The 14,232-nt window shown below is 38.9% G+C and overlaps 1 protein-coding gene across 4 annotated transcripts in view; it reads left to right on the forward strand.

Moving 5' to 3' along the window:
* The window catches only part of ARHGAP15 (Rho GTPase activating protein 15), a 332,778-nt gene that overhangs the window by 227,304 nt on the left and 91,242 nt on the right, over positions 1-14,232 (forward strand). The window lies entirely within an intron of this gene.

Raw genomic sequence — 14,232 nt, forward strand, 5'->3', positions numbered from 1 at the left:
AAAAACAAAGCATATGTAGAAAACCAAAGAATCAAAGTGAGAAAAAAAAAAAAAAAGAATAAAAGGAAAAATAGCAGATTGTTTGGATGTTGAAAGTTAAACAAAACTAAAAATAGAACAGGGATCCAAAGGAAAACAGACAAAGAGAAAAAGGTGCTGAAAAGAGCTGAAAAGGGAGTACTAAAACTAAAGTCCCGGCTCTGACAGAATCAGTGGAAGATTTACCTCTGATTTCAATAAGACAAAGATTTGATCCCAGGAAATGAGAAGAAGAAAGATGAATGTTTGGGGAACTTGAGAACCAGAATTAGAACCAACCATTCTGTTATGGTTTTGTTTAATGGACGTATTGCCCCAGATTCCGCATATAATGTACATATGTACACATGTACACAGATGCAGCTAAAGGGATCAATAGATACTGTTACAGGTGTGGAAGCTGATATTGGTAGCTAATTAGGATACATGACAAATACATTGGCCTCTCTGAACAGTGTACTACTCTTGGCAAAGACTAAACATATTCACATTTAATAGCTTAGCAAATACCATTGATGACAGTGAACCTCCTGATCCCACTTAATGAGAAAAACAAATTAAGCTTTTCAGAAATTTGGAAGAAAAAAAAATCTTAAATTGTGTTCAAGACTATGCTCTTGGATGATTCAAGAATAAATGCAAAGCTGCTGCAACTTTTCATCCTACTTTTTCTTCACTCTTTCATGGTTACCTGAAAACTATTACTGGAGCTGCTAAATACTGTGCAGTGTATATGGTTTTGTTTGTTTGTTTGTAGATGGTAATTGGAAAACAACTTCCTCAACTAGTTTTGTGTTATGCATAAACTAAGTCTTTTGACTCAAAAATTCTCATAATATCTGTGGTGTCACATAGTAATACTCCCACCTTCAAGCCTGAATTTACCTCTCTAATGAAGGTTTCGGGGGAACTGTTTGCAACCTCCTCAGCTGCTCCAGACCATTCTTGTCTTCAGCTGAACCTGGAAGCTGCTTTATGAGGAATCAGTATTTATGCCAGTAAATTCAGTTAGACTGAATAAATCATCAGGCTCATGGTTTTGACTCGTTACTTGGGTTCCCTCAGATTTATGGCCGTTGGGTATTTGTGTGTCGATAATGTAGTCTGCCTTGGCTTCCAAGTGACTGTGCACTGTATTTTGTTTGGAGACGGAGAGTCAAACCCAGGATTTTCTATCCTTCTTCGCTCCCCAGGATCTTTGCTCAGGAAAAAATGTGCCATAAAAATAATGGTCCTGTCTGTCATGTCTCATGGCATCCAAAGGTTAACGTACTTGAGGTTAACATTACTGCTCAAGTTTTCACCTAAAACAGATGGGCTGATACTGCAAAGCTAGACAGAAGTCTAAGCTGGCTTTTTGCAGCACAGAGGTACCAGGCACCTTTTTCTTCTGGTTTATACCACTGTGAAAAATGAATATATGTAGGTGAAGTTAATGGTACATTAAAGCCACTCTGACGCTGGCTACTTAGGGCACCTGCAGTAAACCTGCCTATTGAGTGACCAAAGAAAATTCAAAGAGAAATAGTGCTGCTGGAGCACTATGTTGTCATGTTATCTGTTGTGAGAATTACTGTTTCTTGTGTTAGTCTTTGTTGATACAACTAGAGCAGTCATGCATATTGTATCATAATGAAATAATTTTTCAGTGGGAGGTGAAATTATCCAGCCAAGCCCCCTTACATGCCTGTTAAAATCTCAGACATGCAAATATCTGTCCAGGTCTGAAGTTAGCCTTTATTCAGGTAGATGCTTGCAGACCAAAGATACTCTGCTGTAAACCCTAATGCCACATTTGCATTCCTCAGGGGTGACACCAACACCACGTGAGGGGAAAGGAGAGAGTCCAGCATCTCAGCCCCCAAAGAATAATGTAACAGTTGCTAATCAGAACCTTCACGAAGTAATTCAGGCACAAAGAATGGCTTTAAAATTGCAGATCACTGTTTCATTTGTTTAAATAACATCCTTTCTCTCTGCTAGGTAGGAAGCTGCAGGCAGGGAACAGCCCATTAACTCACGGTGTGGCTCTACAGACGTGGATGCTTGTGTGTGTGTGTGTGCGTTAGCATCCTACTAATATTATCCTGACTTCCAGGCTGCTGACTGGAAGATATATATCCACTTCATGGTCCTTCCTAATCCCTAAATGGATTTCAGAACAGCCAGATCCACAGATTACCTGGGAGGCCCATCAGGCAGCAGCAGGGAAGTTGTAGGTGCAGAGAGTTGGTTAGGCAACAAAAAGGGGTGTGGAGCGGAGTGAGGAGGGGATCTGATCAGCTTTCCTCTGGGGAATAGCCATGGCTCAGGAGCTCCCTGTACCTACAAAAAACCACCGTGGGCAGATGGGGGGAACAGGATTTGCTTAGTGTGTGCTTGGAACAGCGGTCTCCACCTGATGTCCCCCCAGTGTGACAGCATAAATTTCAGATACTGTTTCATGGACTCACAAAAGTTACTAGGAAAGCAGTATTTTTAAATAAGACTTTCTGGTTAACATTCCAATAGAGAGTCTTCATTTTAGTGAAAGTCTAATTTAATTATAAATGCAAACAAATGTTCCAAAAAAGCCTATTTACATTGCAGAGATTGACTGTGCAATCAGTTCTTATACAGGCCAAATACTTAATGGGCTGTTTCTTCCTGCTTGCTCTGCTATTGTGTTACACCTACATTTATAGGATATAAATAATATGTATCATATTGAAAATTAAAGATCATAGAAGAGACTCTAGGCTGGCTGCCATATCAAAGTACTTTTTATTAGAATAGTCATTAATTAGAATATAGCAAAGCTTTATTTGGCTCCTTTTTCTATACAGTTAATGTCATCTGCAGCATCAAAAATGAACTAAGAGAAAACTGGTGAATATGAAAGGAAAACAAACTAGCAATTGACAGCTTTATCATTAAAGAAGAAAAAAAGAAGTGAAAATCTAAAAGGAACCTTGAAATTCTATATTTCTGGGGGAGTGGGAAGGGGTTTGCAATTAAAAAAAAAAAAAAGAAGAAAAAGAAAAAGAAAAAAAAAGAAAAAGAAAAAGAAAAAGAAAAAGAAAAAGAAAAAGAAAAAGAAAGAAAAAGAAAAAGAAAAAGAAAAAGAAAAAAAAGCTCCGTATCTTTTCTACTTTTAAATTCTCTGAATATACTTTGTTTCATTCTCATTTCTTGAGGTAGGCAGCTCCTGAAGAGAGCTTTGACCTTGACAACAGGAACATCAGCAGAACAAACTACCTTATTTACTTTATCCCTTCCACAGAGTTTTCTTTTTCTATAAAAGTCTATTGATATCACACCTTTTTTGCTTCTGTGCAACAGGATTATCTTTGGTCTATGATTTATTTTCCCATTAAGAGCCAAAAAGATCGGTTGATCATAAGACGACCAAGCTATAACATCTCTCAGCACTTTTGAAACTCTAAGTCATCATTTTTCAAATCAGTGAATCAAAGCAGTGCAAGCTGTTTGGACCACTAGTGACATCAAGACATTCATACTTTCCTTTGTCTAAAAGTGCTGAAAGAATTGTGTTTTTAGAAACTGAATTAGGAGCAATTTAATATTTCTAGCTGTGAACCTATGGCAAAAGGCTTGTATAATAGTCACAGACATCAGTCAGAGATGTGCATTCATATACTTTTCGTAATGTCAGCTCTAATAGCTGCAACTTCAGGAATATTATATGTATATATTAGTATTACTTAGTAATTCTTTGGGAATTTAATGAAAAATCTGTAGGACTGTTGCTGATTTTTGACAACATCTAGTAAGTTAAAGCCATTTCAGATATTTATAAGGCTAATTCACACCTGTAGGAGAAGGGGTACATGATCATAAATAGATCTGTTAAGCCATGTAGAACATGGTGGCATTTCCAGGGTATAAGGATGCTACTGAAAATATCAATTGCCTTGGCCCAAAGGGTGGGGGGAGCCCAGGTGGGGCTGTTCAGGGCTTATTAGGGCCCACAGGAGCAGATATGTAATCACGATGGCAACACAATATGAAAGAGGGGACAGCTGGGAGATGCCTTTCAAAAGCAAGCTTCTGACCCGATCAGAAATGCTAACAGTGGTGCAGAAAGTGCTTGAGAAAATAAAGAAAAAAGCAAAACAGGGTTCATCCATAAGGGTGTTAGTATGTAAGAGTGTGAATCTGTGGCGTGCTCCCTGCTCTGATCTAAGCTGTCACATTGATGCACGTGGTGATATAATGGAGTAAGGCTTTCCTTGCATTAAACCCTGTAGTTTGCTGTCCCACATCTCTGTCTAGCAAATCCTCTGTTGCCCTCCACGTCTGAAGACCAGAGACCCTTTGTGAATGAGGAGACAGAAACTTTGTTCTTTATGCCTCCTGCACTAGTCTGCTGGGTAGCTGGAAAGGCATTCAATTTCTAGGACTGTCAAACAAGCAATTTTCATGAGTACTAAATTAACTGAAAAAAATGGAGCTATAAAGGGTTCATAAGACATTGCTGAAACACTGAGATTCTATCCTAATGCATATATGTTCAGGGAAACTAACCATAGAAATACAAATTTCAATACTTATTGGTTCATTCAGCAAGTGTTGGTTCATACATAATACAAGAGAGTTCCTAATTGTCTTTATATCCAATGCTTTGTTTGCAAAATGCTCGGTATTTGCAGTACAGATGACCTTTGCATCCCGTTATTTCATTTGCAATACCTTGTGCGCTAACTGCAAAACACCGCGTAGCATCCAAAGGTCAATTACTGTGTTTTTACTGCTCAGTTACTATACTTATGTACCAAAGAGGGGAAACACATGAATTTTTACAGAGGCTAGATATTGTTTGTGAAGAGAGGCACGTTTCTTATGGAGTATGTGAAAAGGCAGCTATCTGAATTTGTAACTACACCATGGGGGAAAAGGTGAATTTACTCTTTCCCTGACATCACCTTGGGTTAACAAATAATATTTTGGCAAAAAAAAGATTAAAATATTTCTGCTGTTTTTTCTATAAAAATATCCTGGAATATAATTCAGTTTGAGAAAAATTAAAAGTAAAATGTAAACCACAAATATGTGAACTGATTGCGAATATTTATTAACTAAATAATTTAATAATAAAGAAAATGCCTACTTGATTAATTGTTACAGAGTAAAAATTACAATAAAACTGTCTTGATCAGTGCTTTGCAGAAGCACCATTACTGTCTGTGCAGTTGTTTAACAAGGATTTAATTGGAAAGATAAGTGAATGCACATTTAAAAGTATTGTTAATTTGCTTTATAATCACCCCATCCTTCACAGTATTGACAGCACCAGACACAAACCCCTTTCTCTTTTACAAGTATTATTTTCCATATGTGCACAATAAATCCTGAAGCAGTAATTGGAAATTTTATGGATTTCAACATACCTAGTGTTTTGAGTTTATAGGTGCCATATCCCCTCTCTAAAGGTAGCTCATAGGTGGCATTGTAAGAAAAATCATTGCCTTTTTATTACCCATGGGCTGTTTTGGAGGGTTGTTTTTTTCTTAAGGAGTATCTGATTCCTATTTACTTTTCCTTTCCATTTGAAGTATCAACAAAATCCTCGTTGCAACATTATTTTTGATTTAATAAACAACAGCCGTCAAAAACAGTAATCTTCAATATGCTTATATTCCATCTGTACTTATATTTATTGTTCTAAAATGGCTTGGATTAATCTAATTGACAAGTAAGAGCCCAGACCATATGAGCAGCGAACGATGATACCTTTAACCAGCAGGATTCTTCAACTCTACTGACATGTTCTTTATCAATGAACTATGAGAAAAGAGGAGCAAAATCTCAGGATTTTATTTTTATTTTTATTTTTTTTTTAACTATTGCTGATTACGTGAGCTTGCTGGGACCATATGTCTGAGCCTGGGCTATGAGGAACCGGGGCGGTTTCCCGGCTGGCTCTGCCTCGGGACCGGAGCTGCCTTTGGAGCGGACCCGCTGGGTCAGCACAAATGGGCTGGGTGGTTTTAGAAGGGGGAGCTGGTTTTTAGGTGGGGGGGAAGTGGTGTCTGGGGGAAGAAAAGCAGCTCTTTTTAACAGCTTATTTTAGTGTTATTGTTATTATTTTAAATAATTAAACTCCCCATTCAGAAATACCCCAGCGTTCCCACTGACCCGACATATCCATTTCAAAGGCAGCCAGCAGCCCCAGCCCCGCGGCTGCCAAAGGCTCTGTGGGCAGAGGAGAGCAGGTCCTCTGTCAGCTGCCAGCTTCCAAAGGGCAGCTACAAATGTGAAGGTCCAACAGGATCGTTGTGTGCTTTATTTTTAAAATTACGACAAGGATTGTTTTCCTTTTTTTGTGTGTCCTTAATTTCTCGTGCATTTGCATTGCTGTGGTTTCCCATTGTGTCTTGCCATCTCGTGCATTTTTAGAAGTTTTGGGAGGTTATCGATTGCATTTTTAAGACATATGTGAGTATGCCTAGAAAGACGTGAACGTGTCTTGGGTAGGACCTAACCTTGGAGCCACCCTCTGCCTTGGTGACATGCTGCTTTTGCCAGTCTGTGGGATCACGTACAGCCCAGGCAGCAAAGCCCTCCTCGCTTCTGCGAGCAGTTACGCATGTAGCCAGCCTTAGTGTGAAGCCAGCAGAGTGGTCCAAAGTTCATCTCGGAAATATCAGGCTCAAACTGGGTTACTTGCTAGCTGAGAACCAAAATGTCTTGAAAGCCTCGAGTCAAAAATAGGTTTTTCTTTCCTTTTCACACTTCCCAGGCAAGCACAGAAAATAAAATGGACTGAAGCAATTTTCAGAAATAATTATAAAACAGCTTGTTTCTGGGTTAAGACCTGCATATGCCAAGCTGTAGCCAAGATTTTTTTTTTATTATTTTTTTCCAAGCTTTAAAACTCTGACAACAAAATACTGTAATTGAGCCCGCAGTAGTTGGGGAATCAATTAATATGTGCATGTTACTGGTGTGGGCTCTTCCCTTTTCCCTCTGCGTTTCAATGTCTATTTTAAGATACAGAACATTTTTTGCTTTAAAAGAATTTTCATTTCCACATCTTACCCTTCTTTTTTCAGAGGGGCAGAAAAAACAAACAAACAAAAAGCTATGGTACCCAAACATTGGTCTGTAAATGTGAGCCTGGTGATGAAATCTGATGAGAACACATTTTTTTTTTTTTGCAACCAAAGCCTTGCATTCTTTCGTTAATATTGTGCATCATATATTATTTAAAAAAAAAAAAAAAAAAAAAAAAAAAAAGAGCTAGAATGTTGGGTTTTCGTTCTCAGTCTGTAAAATAAATAAATAAACAAAATCGGAATTGAAAGTCTTAATTTCCTAGTCTGTTGCCCTAGATGTAGTGCGGTTTCCCCTTCCAATGGTATTGTCATGTGCTTTCTTTTCAGCAGTGAGATGAGTAAGTCGGTAGAATGGGAGCAGAAGAGGCAGTCAGCTAGGTTAGTGTGGTCAGCCACAAGCATACCATGGATTTTATGGCATGTAGTGTATGATCAAGCATTTAAGACGTGCCTTTTATTTCTTTTCTAACCGCAGCACTATTTGCGTTACAATAGCCTTTTGCTTAGTAACACTTCAGGAAGCTGAAGAAATTCTTGATAACCCCTTAAGAAGTGTTTTTTAGGCACCAAGAAGGACCAGAGTGTTGCACACTGTAGCAAGGGATTGCTTTTTTGGGGGGTGTTCATAGATGTCATGGGTGACTTTTTGATGGGGTTTGTTGTTTGACAGTAATGCTATAGGAAATACTATTACATAGAGCTCCAAAATAACAAGGAAAAGAAGTAATTTGTCAAGTCATCTGTTAAAATTTATGACAGGAAAACTTATGAACTGCATGATTTTTCGGATAGTGGAATAATCTCCAGAAGCTGGGGGTTGCCAAGCATATCTGCACATAAATTAAACCAAGCATCAAAATATCTTAAAGGGGATGATCTTGTGCTGCAGGGAGATGGATGTCCTGGAGAACTCAACTGAGTGGTTCCTAATTAGAGTTGGTCGTGATCAATGTCTTACAATATAATGGTATGGCCTAATATTTGGGGTATTTTTCTCCCCAGTGGTCATTATCTGTAATTCTGTGGCTTGTATGTAATACTAGCTGACAAATATGAACTTACAATAGGGTCTGCAACAAAAAGGGGCGACAGTGAATGTGGGCGTATGTTAAGTAATGATGTGCAGGGTGTGGTGTGGGACGAGGAGCTACCACACCACAAAATCAGGCTTCATTGTGGCATTTGTGCTGAGAATGGGTAAAACCATAAATACTGTGGTAGATGCAAATGTTTTAAGTAGTGAGTGATTTGGGGGATGGAGGACAGGGGGACTGGTAATGCGTTTCACTGGTGAACTCTGTTAGTTACTTTAGTGAGAGGTGAGAGTGTTGACAACACTGAGGGCTAATCTGAAAAACTTTCAAAAGAAAAATATCTATGAAGAAAAAAAAAAAAAAAAAAGGAGAAAAGCTAAAGTCTCTCTTCTACAATCCCTGGAAAAATATCCTTTTAAAAGGAAACCTGTGTTCTCTTATTGACTGTCTCATTTGTCAATATTATCTTTCTTAGAAATAACTTCCTGCTGAAAATAGATTAATTTTCTAAAGAAATTCTCAAATCATTGTTTTATATGAATTTAAAATGGAATATTTAGTATTGTGTTACTCTGGAATTTTTGCAAGACCACGTTATCATTGTCCTGGAAAGCATCTTCCCTTAATACATTCTTTGGACATCTTGGTCTTGATTCGGTTACCTAATCGTTGGTATTTAGTGTTGTGTGAGAGGATAGATACCTGGATTAGATACCTGAATTTAGGCAAAGCAATCAAATCCTGACTACACTCTTGTCTCTTTAAAAAAAAAAAAAAAAAATCTATCATCTATATGCATATTAAAAATACTATGTATATTTAGTGGCCAAAACAAGGTTTTTTTTTGTTTGTTTGTTTTTGTTTTTGTTTTTGTTTTTGTTTTTTTTAATTCTGGTGTAGAAAAAGTGTAACCAGCTGTTCAGGGAATATACATACTACAAATATATATTTTTTTTAAAAAAAAGTACTCTTCTAAAGCCTTATTTTTCACTTTAGACTTATTACTGTAAGAATTATTAAATATATTAAACACTTAGAGAGGTAGTCACACTGTATTTTAATTTCAAAGTTATGCATGGTACCAGAGTCTTGAAAGTGAGAACGTAGCATAGCTCTCACTTGAGTTTTCAGCTCTCATCTGAATGTTAACACTGTTCAGTCTGCAGCATGTCTGTTGTCAGTAAAAGTAACAAGGATTGTTCAGATCTCTTGAGATCAAAGGTTTTGTTTCCCAACCCTACTGTAGTAATCCAAGCCTAATCAAAACCCTTGGCGTGGGCAAACACCTCGGGGTGAGTTGAGAATGATGCCTTTTGAAATCCACCTATGGATCTGTGGTTCTGATTTCAATGCATCATCTCTTCTTTGTATGATTTCTGTTGTTATTAATACAACATAACGGCAGTCAAATTTTGATATAATCAAAATACGGAGTGTTGAATATAATAGGACAAATATTTTATAATACTTTTGCCCTCCTATTTCACAAGCAGTGGCCAAGATGCAGCCAAATCTGCTAGTTTATAATCTTTTCCTACTTCCCTCTTATTTTCCCCATTGCCAGCTGATGTAACGTGGGAGATCTGGCTCATCCGTGATTTGCAGCCTGGATTGATGTTGAAACATATTAGAGCAGGAGATATTTTGAGGCAATAGTTTTGCCAAAATCCTGGAATAAGCCTCTTCAGACCCTGAACATCCATCACCTCTCATAAACTGAGTAAAAATCATGGTAAAAGGTATCTCTAACCTGAAACCAGTTTTAAAATGATGCAACCAAGCTTTGGCCGCAGTTGGGTTCATCACATTTTTAAAATCCCCCCAGTTGTAAAGACTGGATTGCGTGGACTGTTAGGGGGTGAGATCTCTTGAAAGAGAAAAGGATAGTGCTATCGCTGGATTTTTACTTATTGCAATATACCAGAGATCTGTCTTTTCTGTCTTTTTTTTTTTCTTGTATAATCAGATAATTATAAAACAAACAGGGATTTCAAAACACATTTCTATCAACCAACATTACGTGCTTAGACAAGATTGACAATGACTTAATTAAGTAGATTGCAGCAGTGAAGAGAAGATGGATGTAAGGAGAAGGAGACTGCTTGTTCCTGGTGCAACTTTCTGGACTGGGTGTCAGGTGCATGTCTAGAGAGAGAGCATCGATGCAAAGAGTAAAGGAAAATGCAGGAGAAAAATGGCTGGAAGATTTATGTCACTGTGCTGCTAAAAGCTGGGTTTTACTGTAAGAAAAGCTAGATGCTTGCTAACTTTTCTTCAGTGATGATGTTGCCATCAGCTGAGGAGACTGGATAACTAGTTTCAAAATAACTTGTATTGCTCAGAAAAATAGTACTCTATTGTACCTGCGCAATGTAAAGCAGAGCTGCCTGATTCCTGGCTTCAGTTCAGGTGGACGAGGCAGGAATTGACAGTATCTAGAAACACAGGGGCAAAGCAGGGAGGTGAAACTCCACGTGAGGACATCTGGGTTAAACAGTGATAACCAACAGGCACCTGACAGAGCAATACCAAGGGCTCATGGTATCATCAGCTGTTCTGCTGAATCTGGAGAAAGAAAATGTTACTTTTTTTTTTTTTTTCCCCTGTGTTTAATGATTTGCACAAGTTAAGATGCTAAAGCAACTTAGAGATACGTATTTTTGAATCAGAGCCACATGATAAAGCATTCAAACATAATGCAAATAATTGCAGACTGATGTATCCAGCAGTTGTTTTTTTTTTTAAATGAATAAATAATTTAGCTTTACACATGGGCAATCCTTGCTAAAAATTGCAAATCAGAACTCTTCTGTTTGAATGTATTTTATTTTGTTAATGGATTCACTAATATGAAAGGCATCTAATTGTATAATGTATTATTAGTCATTTTCTTTGGCATCCTATTAACTTTAAATAATTCTAATATTTAACATTTTATAACATGCACAACAAAGTTCTTCTATCTTCAGCAGTGGAAAAAAACATGCATTAATAATAAATTTTTCATAACTCTTCTGTGTATGTTGTGATACATATTTGAGCAGAAATATTGGAGATTGAAGCATAAAATAACAAATCATGTTAGATGGCATTTAAAAAAAAAAAAATACATTGTAAGATCCTGCAGTCCTGTAAATGCAAGAGCTGGATTATAATTCAGTACAATTAACTTATTTTAGAACTGAGTAACGTATAAAGTGTGATAGGATATAACTAAGTACATCTACTAAATGTCTCTTCAGCGATAGCTGAATGGGAGTGGATAAAATGGTGATTAATGCCTACTAATGGAAGTGGTCCCCACCACAAGTTGTGAGCTGTGTGGTTGTGGCTGAGTGCAATAACCACACGCAGAATCGCTGATAATCCCTAGCAAATCCCAAAGTTTTCCTGGGCTTGAAATAAGATGACAGACAGGTCACATTAGAAATTTTCTCCTTATGGCGCTTTTTCTTTTGTTTTAGTAGGTCAGATCTTGTTCCTGTGTGCTGTGGAAGTATTATGGGAATGAGCAATGTCTAAGCTGCTTAAAAAATGCACACTTTCCCCACACCAATCTGTTTTCTGGGGACAGCCAGGCTAGTGCTATACAGCATCCTCTCGGTTGGGTGCTATTAATGTTAATAAAATGCACTTAGCACTTAACATCTCGAGATCTCAAAAGAGCTTGCAATGCAGCATCATTATCTTTACATTATGGGTACGGAAAATGAAGGATAGGGAGAGTAAAAGATTTGCCCAAGTTTCCATGGTAAATCAGTGACAGAGCCAGGAGCAGAGCCAAAATCTGTTGATTTATAGTCAGTCTCCTATGCGGTGCGCTGTGCCATTTCACCAAACTCCATTTGCCAAGTCCCTACTGTGTACAGAGACTGCAGATAAGGCTGCAGTCACCCTCCAAAATGTGGATCTGGGGCTCGGAATAATGCAAAGCCAAATTAGACCTTCAAATGCGGGTCTCCCCTGTGATGCGTTTCCATTGCAAGGCCACCTGTGCAGTGGCCATGGCACAAAGACCCATGAATAAACCACTTTAAATTCCTCTGCTCTGGGGCTGCAGAGGAAAGGGACCCAGCCCTTGAGGAGCTGCAAGGAGGTTTTACATGTGAATGAGGTCCTGGTTTTCATTCCTGTGGTCATGGGGAGGCACCATCAGCGACTGCGTTTTGCATGACTAAGCCTCGTGGAGCTCTGTGTTTGCACCGAGTATTTTGTAGCTGCTTTTGAAACAACCACGTGGAGATAAAACATGAGCAGATATGTGTATCAGAGGGCTCGTGCTAACATCTCTGAGGCACCAAAATATTACTGGCTGCTTTTGGTAAGTAGGAAAACAAGGAGCAGAGTGGCTGAGTAACTTGCCTAAGGAAGTTTGTGACGACTCAGGGTCATCTTTGCAGCTCGCTTAGGAGGCATGGTATGGACCAAAAGCTACAAAAAATGGTTCGTCTTTCTGCCGTAGTGGATCACAGGTCAAACAGAAAGCCCAAGGATTGTTGTAGACAAAATGCTCATCCCTCGTAGGTGGGCATCCATCCCAGCAGGAGGGAAATACCTTCAGTTCCCCCCTTGCAGTTTTGTGCCTCTTACTGTTTGCAGTAATTGCATCGGTTGTAATGGGAACACTGGTGATCATTTTCTTCGGTGTGGTTGCCTGTGTGTGCCTGTATTTCAAGAGATTGCCTTTGATGAGCAAAGGTATGTAGTAAGCAGGGCAACAAGGAATTATTTATTTCAGACTAATTGAAAAATGTAATGCCTCCTAGCCCTCTGATTGCCTTTCCGGGGCTCCTGCAGGGCCACATCCTGCCTGCTGAGCAGCTCTGCCTCAGCTGGAGACCTCTCAGCTTCAGATTAAACACAACCCAAGGCGCTGAGTTGCTCTGAGCAAGGGATATTTTCCTGGTGCCGAGCCTCCAGGCGTGCCCACACCACTCAGACCTCATGCTCCAGGCACCATTTATCCTCAGCGTCTGTTCTTCTCCTGGCTAACCACTGCCATCCCCATCCAGTCCCGTCTCAGCCAAGTCTGAATGAGCTGAGATGCTTCCTGCCGTCCACCTCCTCCGGTTCACTGCAAAGGTTAAGGCATCGGCTTACATCCTTCCCACTATTGGACTCAGCACATGGGGTTCTGGCAGCAGAAGACAGGACCAAGCAATGCCTTGTAATATTAGCAAAATAGTTGATGGCTGTTTGTTCTCTAGCAGACTTTTTGGTTGCGGTCTCAGTGGATAGGTGTGTGTCTGAACTCAGCTTGGCTGGTCACAGCTCCACAAATACATGCATGTATCTGCATGCAGCTTGCTATTTTTTTGGTTTGTTTCCCCATCCCGTGTCTAAATAGTCCCTAAAAATCCTGGCTATTCTTTCTCTCTCATCCTGCTAAGTGATATCAGAAAGATTTGGACGACTTTAGGTTTGCAGTGAAGCTTGTTCTGCCGTGTAATTTTCTGTATCTGTGCTGTTGAAAATGAAGAATTCAGGTCGGGCTTTGTATAAAAAAGCTAATATAAGATGGACAACTTTATTTTACATCCCTGTGCATTTAAAAGTCCCAGTTGGAAAAGAAAGCAAGATAGCAAGAAACACAAACATGTGTTGGATTATTTCTTGTTAAGCAAATGTAGTACTGTGAAAGATTGACAGCAGGGGAAACTGGAGTCCTCCATTTATCCACACTTCATTTCTATCCATTTATCCACACTTCATTTCTAATATCTGGCTTCTACAGCAGATTGTAACCATAGAAAAGCTATAGACTCTGGGTGAAATGGCACTCCCTTTTGGATCTAGTTTTATAAAAGAAAACAATTATTCACAGAATGCATGTCTTTATTCTTTATTGCACATTTCAAAGTCTCCATGAATACTCATTTGCATGTGACAGCTAATGCTGCATCTTGTATTGGCCAGTAAGAGGCATGATTGCACTAAATTGGAAGCAGCAGGCACAGGTTTTCTTTTAAGAATGGGGGTGGGGGTAGCCATCCTCTCGTACTGTTCTCAAGTCTTCAGTCAACACGGTTTTAGAACAGTTGCAAGTCTAGTTACTGGGATAATAAATCCCAAATTAACTGAATATGCAGATTTCACTTCCA

Source organism: Oxyura jamaicensis, chromosome 7, assembly GCF_011077185.1.
Source record: "Oxyura jamaicensis isolate SHBP4307 breed ruddy duck chromosome 7, BPBGC_Ojam_1.0, whole genome shotgun sequence".
In the NCBI taxonomy this organism is placed as follows: domain Eukaryota; kingdom Metazoa; phylum Chordata; class Aves; order Anseriformes; family Anatidae; genus Oxyura; species Oxyura jamaicensis.